The 13,219-nt window shown below is 38.3% G+C and overlaps 1 long non-coding RNA gene across 2 annotated transcripts; it reads left to right on the top strand.

Annotated features, from left to right (window-relative positions):
- Positions 1 to 1,839: 1,839 nt before the first annotated feature.
- On the top strand, positions 1,840 to 12,825 carry LOC131599489 (uncharacterized). Of its 2 annotated transcripts, none has more exons than XR_009282801.1 (3): positions 1,840 to 2,273; positions 11,860 to 12,062; positions 12,481 to 12,824. It is a non-coding gene; the product is annotated as an uncharacterized LOC131599489 (long non-coding RNA). The 2 variants fall into 2 exon arrangements; XR_009282802.1 differs by lacking the exon at positions 1,840 to 2,273 and adding an exon at positions 11,240 to 11,690 and having other exon boundaries at positions 12,481 to 12,825.
- Positions 12,826 to 13,219: the final 394 nt, after the last annotated feature.

Raw genomic sequence — 13,219 nt, forward strand, 5'->3', positions numbered from 1 at the left:
GGGAAGGTACTAGCACCCCTCACGCCCATCGTACTCGATGGTATCCACCTATGTTTGTTGCTATCTAAATGGTTTATAAATCTAAGGCTTAATGCTAAGAGAATGCATGCAAATAAAAGAAAAGAAACACGGGGAAAATAAGGTTTATAAATAATTGTGCTCGCTTAGGCCCCACGACCCAATGCCTACGTATCCTTTTCAGGAATCAGAGCGCCGTAGTTCGGCTCTTTAGTTTTGTTTGTTTTTGTGTTTTTTAGTTGAACAGTTACATTCGCACTCCGCTGCTCGACCTCTGGAGTCTTAAGCTGGGAATGGAGCGGAAATAACGTGTCCGATTAGGAGAAAGAATGCCCTGAAGGCAAGAGAAAGAATGCCTCGGAGGCAAGAGAGAGAAGAGAGAAAATTGGTTTGTGTCTTTTAGATGTAATTTCATGATGAACAAAACCCAATACAAGGCTTCGCACCACTTCATTACTTTGTTTAGGTCTGAGCCTTTATTAAGTGTTTTAGATGTTTTTGGTTGGGTATTTTTTAAAGGGAATTAATCTGCGAGTTGAATCACATAAGAGTGCATGATGGTAGAGAAACAGATTAGGGAATGAATCCCACTCATTTCTCTACATAATGATCGAGAAACAGATTAGGGAATGAATCCCACTCATTTCTCTACATAGCGATCGAGAAACAGATTAGGGAATGAATCCCACTCATTTCTCTTCATAGTGATCGAGAAACAGATTAGGGAATGAATCCCACTCATTTCTCTTCACAGTGATCGAGAAACAGATTAGGGAATGAATCCCACTCATTTCTCTACACTAAGTGATTGAGAAAAAGATTAGGGAATAAATCCCACTCATTTCTCTCCCACTTTTAGTGAAGTGTGATTCGCCTCTTCCTTTATTAAATGTTTTAAAGTTGAAAAGAAAAAGGAAAAGCAAACTAGCCTAAAATGAATAACTAGCCTAAGTGTTATGAAGGGAACTTCTAAGTCCTAATGTTGTCATGGTTTCTACCTAAAGTTAGGAATTAAAGAGACATGAAAATAAAGTCACATTAGAAGCAAAATTGAGAATGGTACAATGGTACAAAATCACACATAAACATGAAATATCAAGTCAAAAATATAGTACAAAAATGAAATAAAATACTACTATTTTTTATATTGTTTTTCATGAAGGAAATTGAATTCTAATTAACCAAAAAAGAATTAAAAGAGATAGCCTAAACTAATATTTTTGTGATCATTTTTATATGTCAACAATTGTATTAAGGGCTAGAAAGATAGTGAAGATTAGTGTTCTTATTACCTAAAAGAAATAGGAAAAAAATCTAATAGAACATGAAAAATATTACTAAAAATAAAAGGAAGCAGGGGAGGTGTGACTTTAAAACAGTGGTGTGAATAGGCAATTGGGGCGCAGTGCCCAGGTCTGGCCCAAAGGAATTGTTTTTGTTACAGAATGCCAAAAATGGCACCACTGGGCCTCAAGGGGTTCGAACAGTTCTTTTTTGTATTACAGATTTTTCTTATGTGCCAAAAAAGATAATGGACTATAGAGGGAGTGTGATAAGCAAAAATGGCGATTTGGCCCAAAGAGTTTTGATCCAGATTAGTTAATGACTATTTCAGACTTTAGTTTTGATTTGGTTCAGTGTTAATTAAAAGAAAGTTAAGCCGAATTGCACCTTATACTAAAATTAAGATATCAGTTAAACTAATAATAAATTTGATTAACCTCTGCTAATACCCTAATCTCAATTAATCTAATTAAAGCCTAACTTAATTAAATTAAAAACAAAAGAGGATTTTAGGGTTTAGACATTGGGACGATTCAGCTTCCTCTCTCAGTACTCTCTCTCGCGAATAACATCCAACGGCGGCCGGAAATCGCCTTCGGCGGAAACCTTCCCTAAACCTCAAGTCGAACCCACAATCATCTCCGCCTTCTTACCCTATCTTCGTTTTCTACTTCAGTTCTTCTAGAGACTCATTCTCTCTCTCGAATTTGAGCAAATAACAAACCCTAGATCTAAATAGAAATCAAATTAAACGCTAACAATCGCGAATCATGAAGCGAGGCCATGGGGGAAGAGTTCGGGGAGCCTCAGACTACACTATAGTGAAGAGCAAACGCGAAGAGGATGAAGAGGCAGAGAAAAGTGTACTCATCTGGATTTGAAGAACGTCTGTGAGATGAAGAGAACACAGGGTGATTCCGAGAGCTCCAAAATGCGAAATTAACGCAAGGCCAATTGAACAATCTTTCCCGGTGAGTTCATGAGTCCTTTTGCTTCTTTTCTTCGCGAATTCTTCTTCTCCCTTCTATTCTTGTCGAATTTCGTGCTTTTCTCTTCTGGTTCTTTTGCTAGTGTTGTGAAGATGATGAAAGTTCCGAGGGGATGAAGATGATGATGATGTTATGTTCTTATTGGTCACAAGTTGTAGTGATAGTCGAAGATTGATGAGGGTGAAGCGATGGTGTATGGAAGCATAGTGATGAAGAGATGGCAAAGATTGAAGGGAATGGCTCTGTAAAGTGGTTGCAGAGGTGAAAGTTGAAGTGATGATGAATGAGAGAGGAAGATGATGAACTAGAAGAATGACTGAAGATGGAGGATGAGTTATATAGAGGTTTCTCAAGGTTAGTTCTCTTCTCTATTTTCTGATTCTCTGTTGAAAGTTAGAATTTTGTTGAATCTGTTAGAGGAGGTTAGGTAGTTATGAGGTTAGTTATAAACTGTTAACTGAAGTTAGAATTCTGTTAGAGAGTTGTTAGGTTGGTAGTTATGAGGACAGTTGGGAATCGGTTAGAGAAATTGTTGTTTCTGTTTTGGTAGTTATGATTGGTTAGAACTAGGTTTAGTTTAATTAAAGGTTAGAAACTGTTTGGAATATTTTGTACACGGTGGGTATGCTGTGGCGTATGTATTGAATGTGGTAGTATGCTATGTACAGGTTTGTGGTTGGACTGTTAGGATATGCTGGTTGTTTGGATTAATAATGTATTTTGAAACTGATTTTTCTCTGGTTTTGTATGCTATGGATGTTTTGTATGCAGGCTGGTAGTAAATATATGGTGCAGCAGGGTCACGAAAAAGAACTTCGAAGGAAGAGTCACGAAGAACTCGGAAACGGATCGAATTAGAAATAGGTTTAGGGACAGTTATTGATTGTTTGAACAGTTGGTTAAGATGCTGGAAATTATTTACAGAACTGTTATGTTAGTAAACAATTAAGGGAGGTTAGTTGAAAATAATATGGACTTTTGAATGCACTGAATGGAATTGTCTTGGCTGGAAATTTATGGTGAATGTGTGTGTTTATATTTCTTCTTTGTATGCACTGGATTGATACAGGGTCTAGTGTAATGTGTAATGATGGATTTGTAATAAGCGATGATGAGTATGACTGAAAGTTGTGAATGTGGTTGAAATATATGGATTCGGTATCTTGAATGGAGTATTGGAGTTTAAATTTTGAAATATGTTGAATTTGGTGTATAGAACCTGTAGGTGAATGAACCGTATGTGTAATAGCAAATCTATGGTTTGGATTCTGTATGATTTTTGTGTGTTTGCTTTTGGTAAGTTGTGGGACTGTTTCAAAGTAACTTTGGATTTCACAGTTTTATCCCCATTTCTCAATTTGAAATTTCTTATTTCTTTCGATCTCGCGATGTGAATGAATGACATATAATAGCTCTAAAAACAGAGTCAAAGCTTCATACAACAAGCCTTCATACGAGAGCCTAAAGAGATAATTAATCCCTGCTTGCACTTTAATCAAACATTAATTCAGTCCATGCTTGTCCCTTAGTGTTGTTTTCAAGTGCCTTGAAGAAATATGAACAAAGATTGCCTTGAAGAAATATGAACAAAGAGTATTGGGCTATGATGTCTCGTAAAATACTTCCAATGACAATAGAAGCCCACTCGAACTAATCAAGTCTTAGAATGTAATCCAATGCAAATGCTTGTATCGTACTTAGAGAAAATGACCCGGTTCTTAATGCCAAACTTAGAATTATGTTGATGATATAAATAAGGGAAAGCCATAATTCAAGGTCCTTGATCCTTTAGTTATGTGTCTAATGAAATGCATAGTTTTACTGATGGTCTACAATGCACATGATGTCAAAGCAATAAGTCGATTAGAAATATAATTAGATGGGCAAATTTTGGGGTGCAACAGCTGCCCCTATTTAATCATCTTAAACCTGAAGGTGAGATTGGCGCTAGCCTTTCGAACATTCAAGGTAGAAGAAGATTAAATATCAAGAGAACCTGAAAATTTGCCTGATGAGAGATGGGATCCACTAGGAAGAAATAATGACAAATCCATTGGGGAAGATTGTATCAACTCTGGGTTAAACAAATTAACTCTGGGTTGAAGAAGAATAGTGGGTCGACTCTAGATCGAAGAATAAAGGGGAGGTCAACTCTGGGTTGGCTAAGAGGGAAGATGAACAATCGGAAATAACTATCAACTCTGGGTTGAGTGAGAAAGGACAAAAGATATCCGTCAACTCTGGGTTGAAAAAAAGGATAATCGTCAACTCCGGGTTGAGTGGGAAAAGAAATCAATAAGACATAACCGTCAACTCTGGGTTGAGTGGGAAAAAGGAGAAGTCAATTCTAGATTGAATAAAGGATGACCGTCAACTCTGGGTTGAGTGGGAAAGAGAACAAAGATAAACGTCAACTCTGGGTTGAGTGGGAAAGGAGAAAAGATAATGAGCAATATCCGTCAACTCTGGGTTGAGTGGGAAAGGAGAAAAGATAATGAGCAATATCCGTCAACTCTGGGTTGAGTGGGAAAGGAAAGGATTAACTCTGGGTCAAATAAGAGATAACCGTCAACTCTGGGTTGAGTGGGAAAGAGAAAAGATAACTGTCAACTCTGGGTTGAGAGAGAAAGGAGGAAATATGACCGTCAACTCTAGGTTGAGTGGGAAAGAGAAAGGAGAACCGTCAACTCTGCGTTGAGTGGGAAAGGATAAGATGACCGTCAACTCTGGGTTGAGTGGGAAAGACAAAAGGTGACCGTCAACTCTGGGTTGAGTGGGAAAAGAGAAGTCAATTCTGGATTGAATAAAAGATATCCGTCAACTCTGGGTGAGAGGGAGAAGAAAAATGATGGCCGTCAACTCTGGGTTGAGTGGGAGAATATAATGAACTTGGGGTTGAAAGTTGAAAAGGAAATCAACTCTGGGTTGAACACCAAAACATCAACTCTGTGTTGAAAAAGGGATAACCGTCAACTCTGGGTTGAGTGGGAAGAGATAATTAACTCGGGGTTAAAAGATGAAAGGAAAGTCAACTCTGGGTTGAACACAAAGACATCAACTCTGGGTTGAAGAAAGATGAACATGATTGACTTTGGGAGATGACACCACAATGGTAACTCCGAGTGATCCAGTGTAATATCAATTGAATGCTTGTAGAGAACCCATCTGATGAGTAACTTGGCTTATGCTTCACATGCAAATGTTTGACTTACTTAATGCACTTCTGATGATGCAATGCTATGGATTCTATATGCAGTGTACTGATTGATTAGGGTTTCTACTTTGATGTGGATTAGGTGGAGTTCTGATATTCTGCTTGAGAATCAAGGTAGGGTGGATGCCCCTGCTTTATTGATGATTGGATTATTAAGGGATAAATGCCAATGAGAATGCAATGATATGCATGATGCGTGTATGATTATGAATGGAATGATTGTTTCCAAGATACAAGGAGTGGATGGAGGGTGTCCTTGTGGATATGTCATTGCTTGAAGGATAGAATTGGTGAAGGTGTTTGACTTGACTTCCCGACACCTATCTGACACTTGATTGAAGATGAAGACTACCTTGCCCCAACTTGTAGGATCTTTTGAGATAGAATTCTGATGTGCTTGAATCATGGAGATTTGCAAATGGTCTGCCCCAGTGTTGATCATGGGATGAATGCCCCAGATTGAAATGAACTATTCCACCAGATGGATGCTTCAGGTATTTGCTTTGCGGATGACCAACCTTTGCCTTTGTAAGACTACTCGATGGAATTTCAATGTTGAACTTTCCTTGGTATCAAGTACTTACTTCCTGATTAGAGACCATTCTGTTTTGAAAAAGATAATGAGAATGCAATGCACATGCTAATCTCAAAAGAAAAGATTTTATTTGTCAAAAGGTTGTATTGATACTAACACAAATGACAAGCAACATTAGGAGTCAGTTTTGACATGATTTTACAGTTTGTATGCTTTCAGAACGAAACCCTGCTTCAATTAGGACTTTTGAGGGTTGTAACGTGGCCGGGTTCACGGCTTAAGAAACAAAGGATAAAGGCTCAAGTTCTACTTAACCCACCCCTTCTTCGTGATGTTCTCCAGTCCTACGTTTAGCTAGTTCGACACGAGTATTCGCCTTTCAGGAAGGATTGTGATGGACGAGGATCCTTTATGGCTTTGATGGAGGTGGCAGTCACCCTTTGGTGCTTTCGTTGATGATTATAACAACTTGTCCCTTGGAGGATTTTTTTTCTTGTTCTTTTCTTTTTCTTTCCCTAACTTTTGCCTGGACAAAAAGTTTCTTTTGATTTTGGTTTTCGTTGTCCAGCAGGATATGCCCTAATTTTTTGCCTAAGTCAATTGCTTGAAAGCTTTTCTTTTTTCTTTTGACTTAGCGGGCTATTGTTTCTTTTTTAATTCATAACTTTTTCATTCTTTTGCCTCGTTCGGGAACAAGTTGTATGACTTTGGTGATTGACTTGATGAAAAGGTTGTGACTGCCTTCTTCTTAGTGAATGAGAGACTTCCATTGTGGATAGTGCTCTTCTTCTTTTGTTGTGAGAGATGGAATATGGTTGATCCTCCGATGAAATACCTGCAAGTTGAGCGCTCGGTCGCACTAGCTGAAGACTACCCTGCCCCTGGTTAAAATTGAGGGTTTTGTATTTTTTTGAAAAGAAACTACTACTCCTTAGGCTCAAAGGGGTTGACGAAGGTTTCACTCCCTTATAACTCCGGTGTTTAGGAATTGAAACAATGCCTGTACATCGTCAGCAGGACTTTTGTTCCAAAAGCATACAGTTAGTAGTTCATGTATTTGTTTTATTTTTCATCATTCTCCTTTTTTGTTTGCTTAATACAAATGAGTGAAGTATAAATGAACATAATGACAAGATGAAATGATTTGAGAAAAAAATGTATATTACAATATTTTTATTTATTCAAACAGAATGAATTTCTTACAATGAGAAGTACTTGATAACAACAAAAGTAATACAATTGAAAATACTAAAGAAATCTATACAATGGCAAGCTTGGCCTTATTCTAATGCAAATGAAATGTTCTCTGACAAGCATAAAGTCTTCATGGTCCACTGGTGGAAGCTCCATTGTGAGGTGGCATGGGATTGTTGATCACATTAGGTGCCACAAGTGCAAACGCAATCTCTTTTGCGTCAAGCAGATCCTGAACTTTGTCTTTTAGAACTCTGCACTCTTCAGTAGTGTGACCAGATCCTCCTGAGTGGAATTCACACTTGGCATTAATCTTGTAATTTGGAGGGAGGGGATCAGGAGGAGGCCTAGCTTCCGCTAATTGAACCAGTTTGAGGTCAAGCAAGGTAGCGAGAAGTTGGCTATAAGACATTGGTACACGATCATACACCCTTTTTGGCCTATTCTGCCTCTATTGACCTTGTCTTTGTTGATAACCTTGTTGGTGTTGTTGTTGAACATATTGTTGATAAGGGACCCAAGGTTTTTGACCAACAGGTGCCACATAAGCTTGAGGAGCGGTGGCGGTCACTTGATAGCAAGGAGCTTGATCTTGAGCAGAAACAATACTAGTCTCGCCTTCTCTCTTCTTGACGAAATTACCCTGAGGCTTCTTGTACCCATATTGATTAGCAGCAGCAGCATTGGAGGGATTTTGGATCTTACCAATTTTCAAGCCATTCTCAATTCTTTCACCAATCCTGACTAGATCGGAGAAGCCCAAAGAAACACTACCCACCATCCTTTCATAATAGTTCCCCTGAAGAGTAGCATTAGTCCTTGGTTGGAACTCAAGTGGATTAGTAGAAGGTAGAATGACATCAGGTTGACTAGCAGCAGTTTGATTAGCAGGAACAGGAATCTCTTGTACAACAGGAATCCTTTCATTTCTCAAAGCTTGGAGGGCTTCCAAAATAGCATCAACCTTGCCTTTCATTTGATCCATCTCTTCTCTAATAGCAGCTTGATCTTGTTCATAGTTCTCCATGATTCTTCTTCTATGAGCTCTTGTCAGATATCGATGTGGAGGAATCGTCTTGACTGATCTGATGAAGAGGAAGAGTATAAGAGTCTTGGTAACCATGGATGCATATGCATGAATGCAAAAATGTTAATGATGATGCAAATGTAGCAGGAATCAGGAGCAAGGATCAAGGCCTCTTGGATAACAGTTTCTCATGATCAATAAGATATGGTCGAATCCTCCAGATCCAGAGGTTCGACGTTGCTTTCTGGATAAATAGCTTGTGCATAAGTCAAGGATGGTCGAACCCTCCAGATTCAGAGGTTCGACGTTGATTCTGATATATAACTGATGTAGAGCTTCTGTATAAGTCAAATGTTCCAGGATCAAAGGTTCGACGTCCTTTTGAGTACCAGGAGAACCAATAGTCACCAACAGAACATGCACCTGTAAAGAATATGATTCCCTCCCCACTCACGGGTGTAGTCTAGGTCAGGGTAAGGTCATGAAACGCAGTATACGGTCCGCCCGAAGGTAAGTACCATCACAGGACGGATGCGGGTGACGATAATACCTCCGTTTGAAACCACTACTCTGCTCGTAGTCACATAATCCATCCCGAGACGTACACCTCGAGACAAACTATGCTCCCACTCTATCCTAGGGTACCTAGAGTGCACTCATAGCCTGGGTATTGGGCCTTTTACCTCATAGAACATCCCACCCAACCTGCAAACAGAGAAAATATGTGGTCCCCACGGGGACCCATAATATAGTCCAGATGCATGCGGAAAGTAAATATGATATGCAAATAGAAATAAACAAGATATGTACACATATATATATATATATATATATATATACAGGATGTAAACATATAAACAAATAAAGAAAAACACCCAAACAAAAGAAACAAACAAAGGCTAGGATCGACTCGCTAAGAATGGACCAGCACGGGTCTATCACGTCCCCAGCAGAGTCGCCAGCTGTCGCACGCTCGCGAAAATGAACAGAGTCGCCACCAATATATTTATCCCAAAGAAGGAAAGGAATATCGGAAAACCTAGAATAAAGAAAGGATAAGAAAAAGTCTTACGACCAGAGATAGGGTACGGGAGTCGGTTACGCGAGGGGAAGGTACTAGCACCCCTCACGCCCATCGTACTCGATGGTATCCACCTATGTTTGTTGCTATCTAAAGAGTGTATAAATCTAAGGCTTAATGCTAAGGGAATGCATGCAAATGAAAGAAAAGAAACACGGGGAAAATAAGGTTTATAAATAATTGTGCTCGCTTAGGCCCCGCGACCCAATGCCTACGTATCCTTTTTAGGAATCAGAGCGCCGTAGTTCGGCTCTTTAGTTTTGTTTGTTTTTGTGTTTTTTAGTTGAACAGTTACATTCGCACTCCGCTGCTCGACCTCTGGAGTCTTAAGCTGGGAATGGAGCGGAAATAACGTGTCCGATTAGGAGAAAGAATGCCCTGAAGGCAAGAGAAAGAATGCCTCGGAGGCAAGAGAGAGAAGAGAGAAAATTGGTTTGTGTCTTTTAGATGTAATTTCATGATGAACAAAACCCAATACAAGGCTTCGCACCACTTCATTACTTTGTTTAGGTCTGAGCCTTTATTAAGTGTTTTAGATGTTTTTGGTTGGGTATTTTTTAAGGGGAATTAATCTGCGAGTTGAATCACATAAGAGTGCATGATGGTAGAGAAACAGATTAGGGAATGAATCCCACTCATTTCTCTACATAATGATCGAGAAACAGATTAGGGAATGAATCCCACTCATTTCTCTACATAGCGATCGAGAAACAGATTAGGGAATGAATCCCACTCATTTCTCTTCATAGTGATCGAGAAACAGATTAGGGAATGAATCCCACTCATTTCTCTACCTAGCGATCGAGAAACAGATTAGGGAATGAATCCCACTCATTTCTCTTCACAGTGATCGAGAAACAGATTAGGGAATGAATCCCACTCATTTCTCTACACTAAGTGATTGAGAAAAAGATTAGGGAATAAATCCCACTCATTTCTCTCCCACTTTTAGTGAAGTGTGATTCGCCTCTTCCTTTATTAAATGTTTTAAAGTTGAAAAGAAAAAGGAAAAGCAAACTAGCCTAAAATGAATAACTAGCCTAAGTGTTATGAAGGGAACTTCTAAGTCCTAATGTTGTCATGGTTTCTACCTAAAGTTAGGAATTAAAGAGACATGAAAATAAAGTCACATTAGAAGCAAAATTGAGAATGGTACAATGGTACAAAATCACACATAAACATGAAATATCAAGTCAAAAATATAGTACAAAAATGAAATAAAATACTACTATTTTTTATATTGTTTTTCATGAAGGAAATTGAATTCTAATTAACCAAAAAAGAATTAAAAGAGATAGCCTAAACTAATATTTTTGTGATCATTTTTATATGTCAACAATTGTATTAAGGGCTAGAAAGATAGTGAAGATTAGTGTTCTTATTACCTAAAAGAAATAGGAAAAAAATCTAATAGAACATGAAAAATATTACTAAAAATAAAAGGAAGCAGGGGAGGTGTGACTTTAAAACAGTGGTGTGAATAGGCAATTGGGGCGCAGTGCCCAGGTCTGGCCCAAAGGAATTGTTTTTGTTACAGAATGCCAAAAATGGCACCACTGGGCCTCAAGGGGTTCGAACAGTTCTTTTTTGTATTACAGATTTTTCTTATGTGCCAAAAAAGATAATGGGCTATAGAGGGAGTGTGATAAGCAAAAATGGCGATTTGGCCCAAAGAGTTTTGATCCAGATTAGTTAATGACTATTTCAGACTTTAGTTTTGATTTGGTTCAGTGTTAATTAAAAGAAAGTTAATCCGAATTACACCTTATACTAAAATTAAGATATCAGTTAAACTAATTATAAATCTGATTAACCTCTGCTAATACCCTAATCTCAATTAATCTAATTAAAGCCTAACTTAATTAAATTAAAAACAAAAGGGGATTTTAGGGTTTAGACATTGGGACGATTCAGCTTCCTCTCTCAGTACTCTCTCTCGCGAATAACATCCAACGGCGGCCGGAAATCGCCTTCGGCGGAAACCTTCCCTAAACCTCAAGTCGAACCCACAATCATCTCCGCCTTCTTACCCTATCTTCGTTTTTTACTTCAGTTCTTCTAGAGACTCATTCTCTCTCTCGAATCTGAGCAAATAACAAACCCTAGATCTAAATAGAAATCAAATTAAACGCTAACAATCGCGAATCATGAAGCGAGGCCATGGGGGAAGAGTTCGGGGAGCCTCAGACTACACTATAGTGAAGAGCAAACGCGAAGAGGATGAAGAGGCAGAGAAGAGTGTACTCACCTGGATTTGAAGAACGTCTGTGAGATGAAGAGAACACAGGGTGATTCTGAGAGCTCCAAAATGCGAAATAAATACAAGGCAAATTGAACAATCTTTCCCGGTGAGTTCTTGAGTCCTTTTGCTTCTTTTCTTCGCGAATTCTTCTTCTCCCTTCTATTCTTGTTAAATTTCGTGCTTTCCTCTTCTGGTTCTTTTTCTAGTGTTGTGAAGATGATGAAAGTTCAGAGGTGATGAAGATGATGATGATGTTATGTTCTTATTGGTCACAGGTTGTAGTGAGAGTCGAAGATTGATGAGGGTGAAACGATGGTGTATGGAAGCATAGTGATGAAGAGATGGCAAAGATTGAAGGGAATGGCTCTGTAAAGTGGTTGCAGAGGTGAAAGTTGAAGTGATGATGAATGAGAGAGGAAGATGATGAACTAGAAGAATGACTGAAGATGGAGGATGAGTTATATAGAGGTTTCTCAAGGTTAGTTCTCTTCTCTATTTTCTGATTCTCTGTTGAAAGTTAGAATTCTGTTGAATCTGTTAGAGGAGGTTAGGTAGTTATGAGGTTAGTTATAAACTGTTAACTGAAGTTAGAATTCTGTTAAAGAGTGGTTAGGTTGTTAGTTATGAGGACAGTTGGGAATCGGTTAGAGAAACTGTTGTTTCTGTTTTGGTAGTTATGATTGGTTAGAACTAGGTTTAGTTTAATTAAAGGTTAGAAACTGTTTGGAATATTTTGTACACGGTGGGTATGATGTGGCGTATGTATTGAATGTGGTAGTATGCTATGTACAGGTTTGTGGTTGGACTGTTAGGATATGCTTGTTGTTTGGATTAATAATGTATTTTGAAACTGATTTTTTTTCTGGTTTTGTATGCTATGGATGTTTTGTATGCAGGGCTGGTAGTAAATATATGGTGCAGCAGGGTCACGAAAAAGAACTTCGAAGGAAGAGTCACGAAGAACTCGGAAACGGATCGACTTAGAAATAGGTTTAGGGACAGTTATTGATTGTTTGAACAGTTGGTTAAGATGCTGGAAATTATTTACAGAACTGTTATGTTAGTAAACAATTAAGGGAGGTTAGTTGAGAATAATATGGACTTTTGAATGCACTGAATGGAATTGTCTTGGCTGGAAATTTATGGTGAATGTGTGTGTTTATATTTCTTCTTTGTATGCACTGGATTGATACAGGGTCTAGTGTAATGTGTAATGATGGATTTGTAATAAGCGATGATGAGTATGACTGAAAGTTGTGAATGTGGTTGAAATATATGGATTCGGTATCGTGAATGGAGTATTGGAGTTTAAATTTTGAAATATGTTGAATTTGGTGTATAGAACCTGTAGGTGAATGAACCGTATGTGTAATAGCAAATCTATAGTTTGGATTCTGTATGATTTTTGTGTGTTTGCTTTTGGTAAGTTGTGGGACTGTTTCAAAGTAACTTTGGATTTCACAGTTTTATCCCCATTTCTCAATTTGAAATTTCTTATTTCTTTCGATCTCGCGATGTGAATGAATAACATATAATAGCTCTAAAAACAGAGTCAAAGCTTCATACAACAAGCCTTCATACGAGAGCCTAAAGAGATAATTAATCCCTGCTTGCACTTTAATCAAACATTAATTC

Source organism: Vicia villosa, linkage group LG4 (assembly GCF_029867415.1).
Source record: "Vicia villosa cultivar HV-30 ecotype Madison, WI linkage group LG4, Vvil1.0, whole genome shotgun sequence".
In the NCBI taxonomy this organism is placed as follows: Eukaryota; Viridiplantae; Streptophyta; class Magnoliopsida; order Fabales; family Fabaceae; genus Vicia; species Vicia villosa.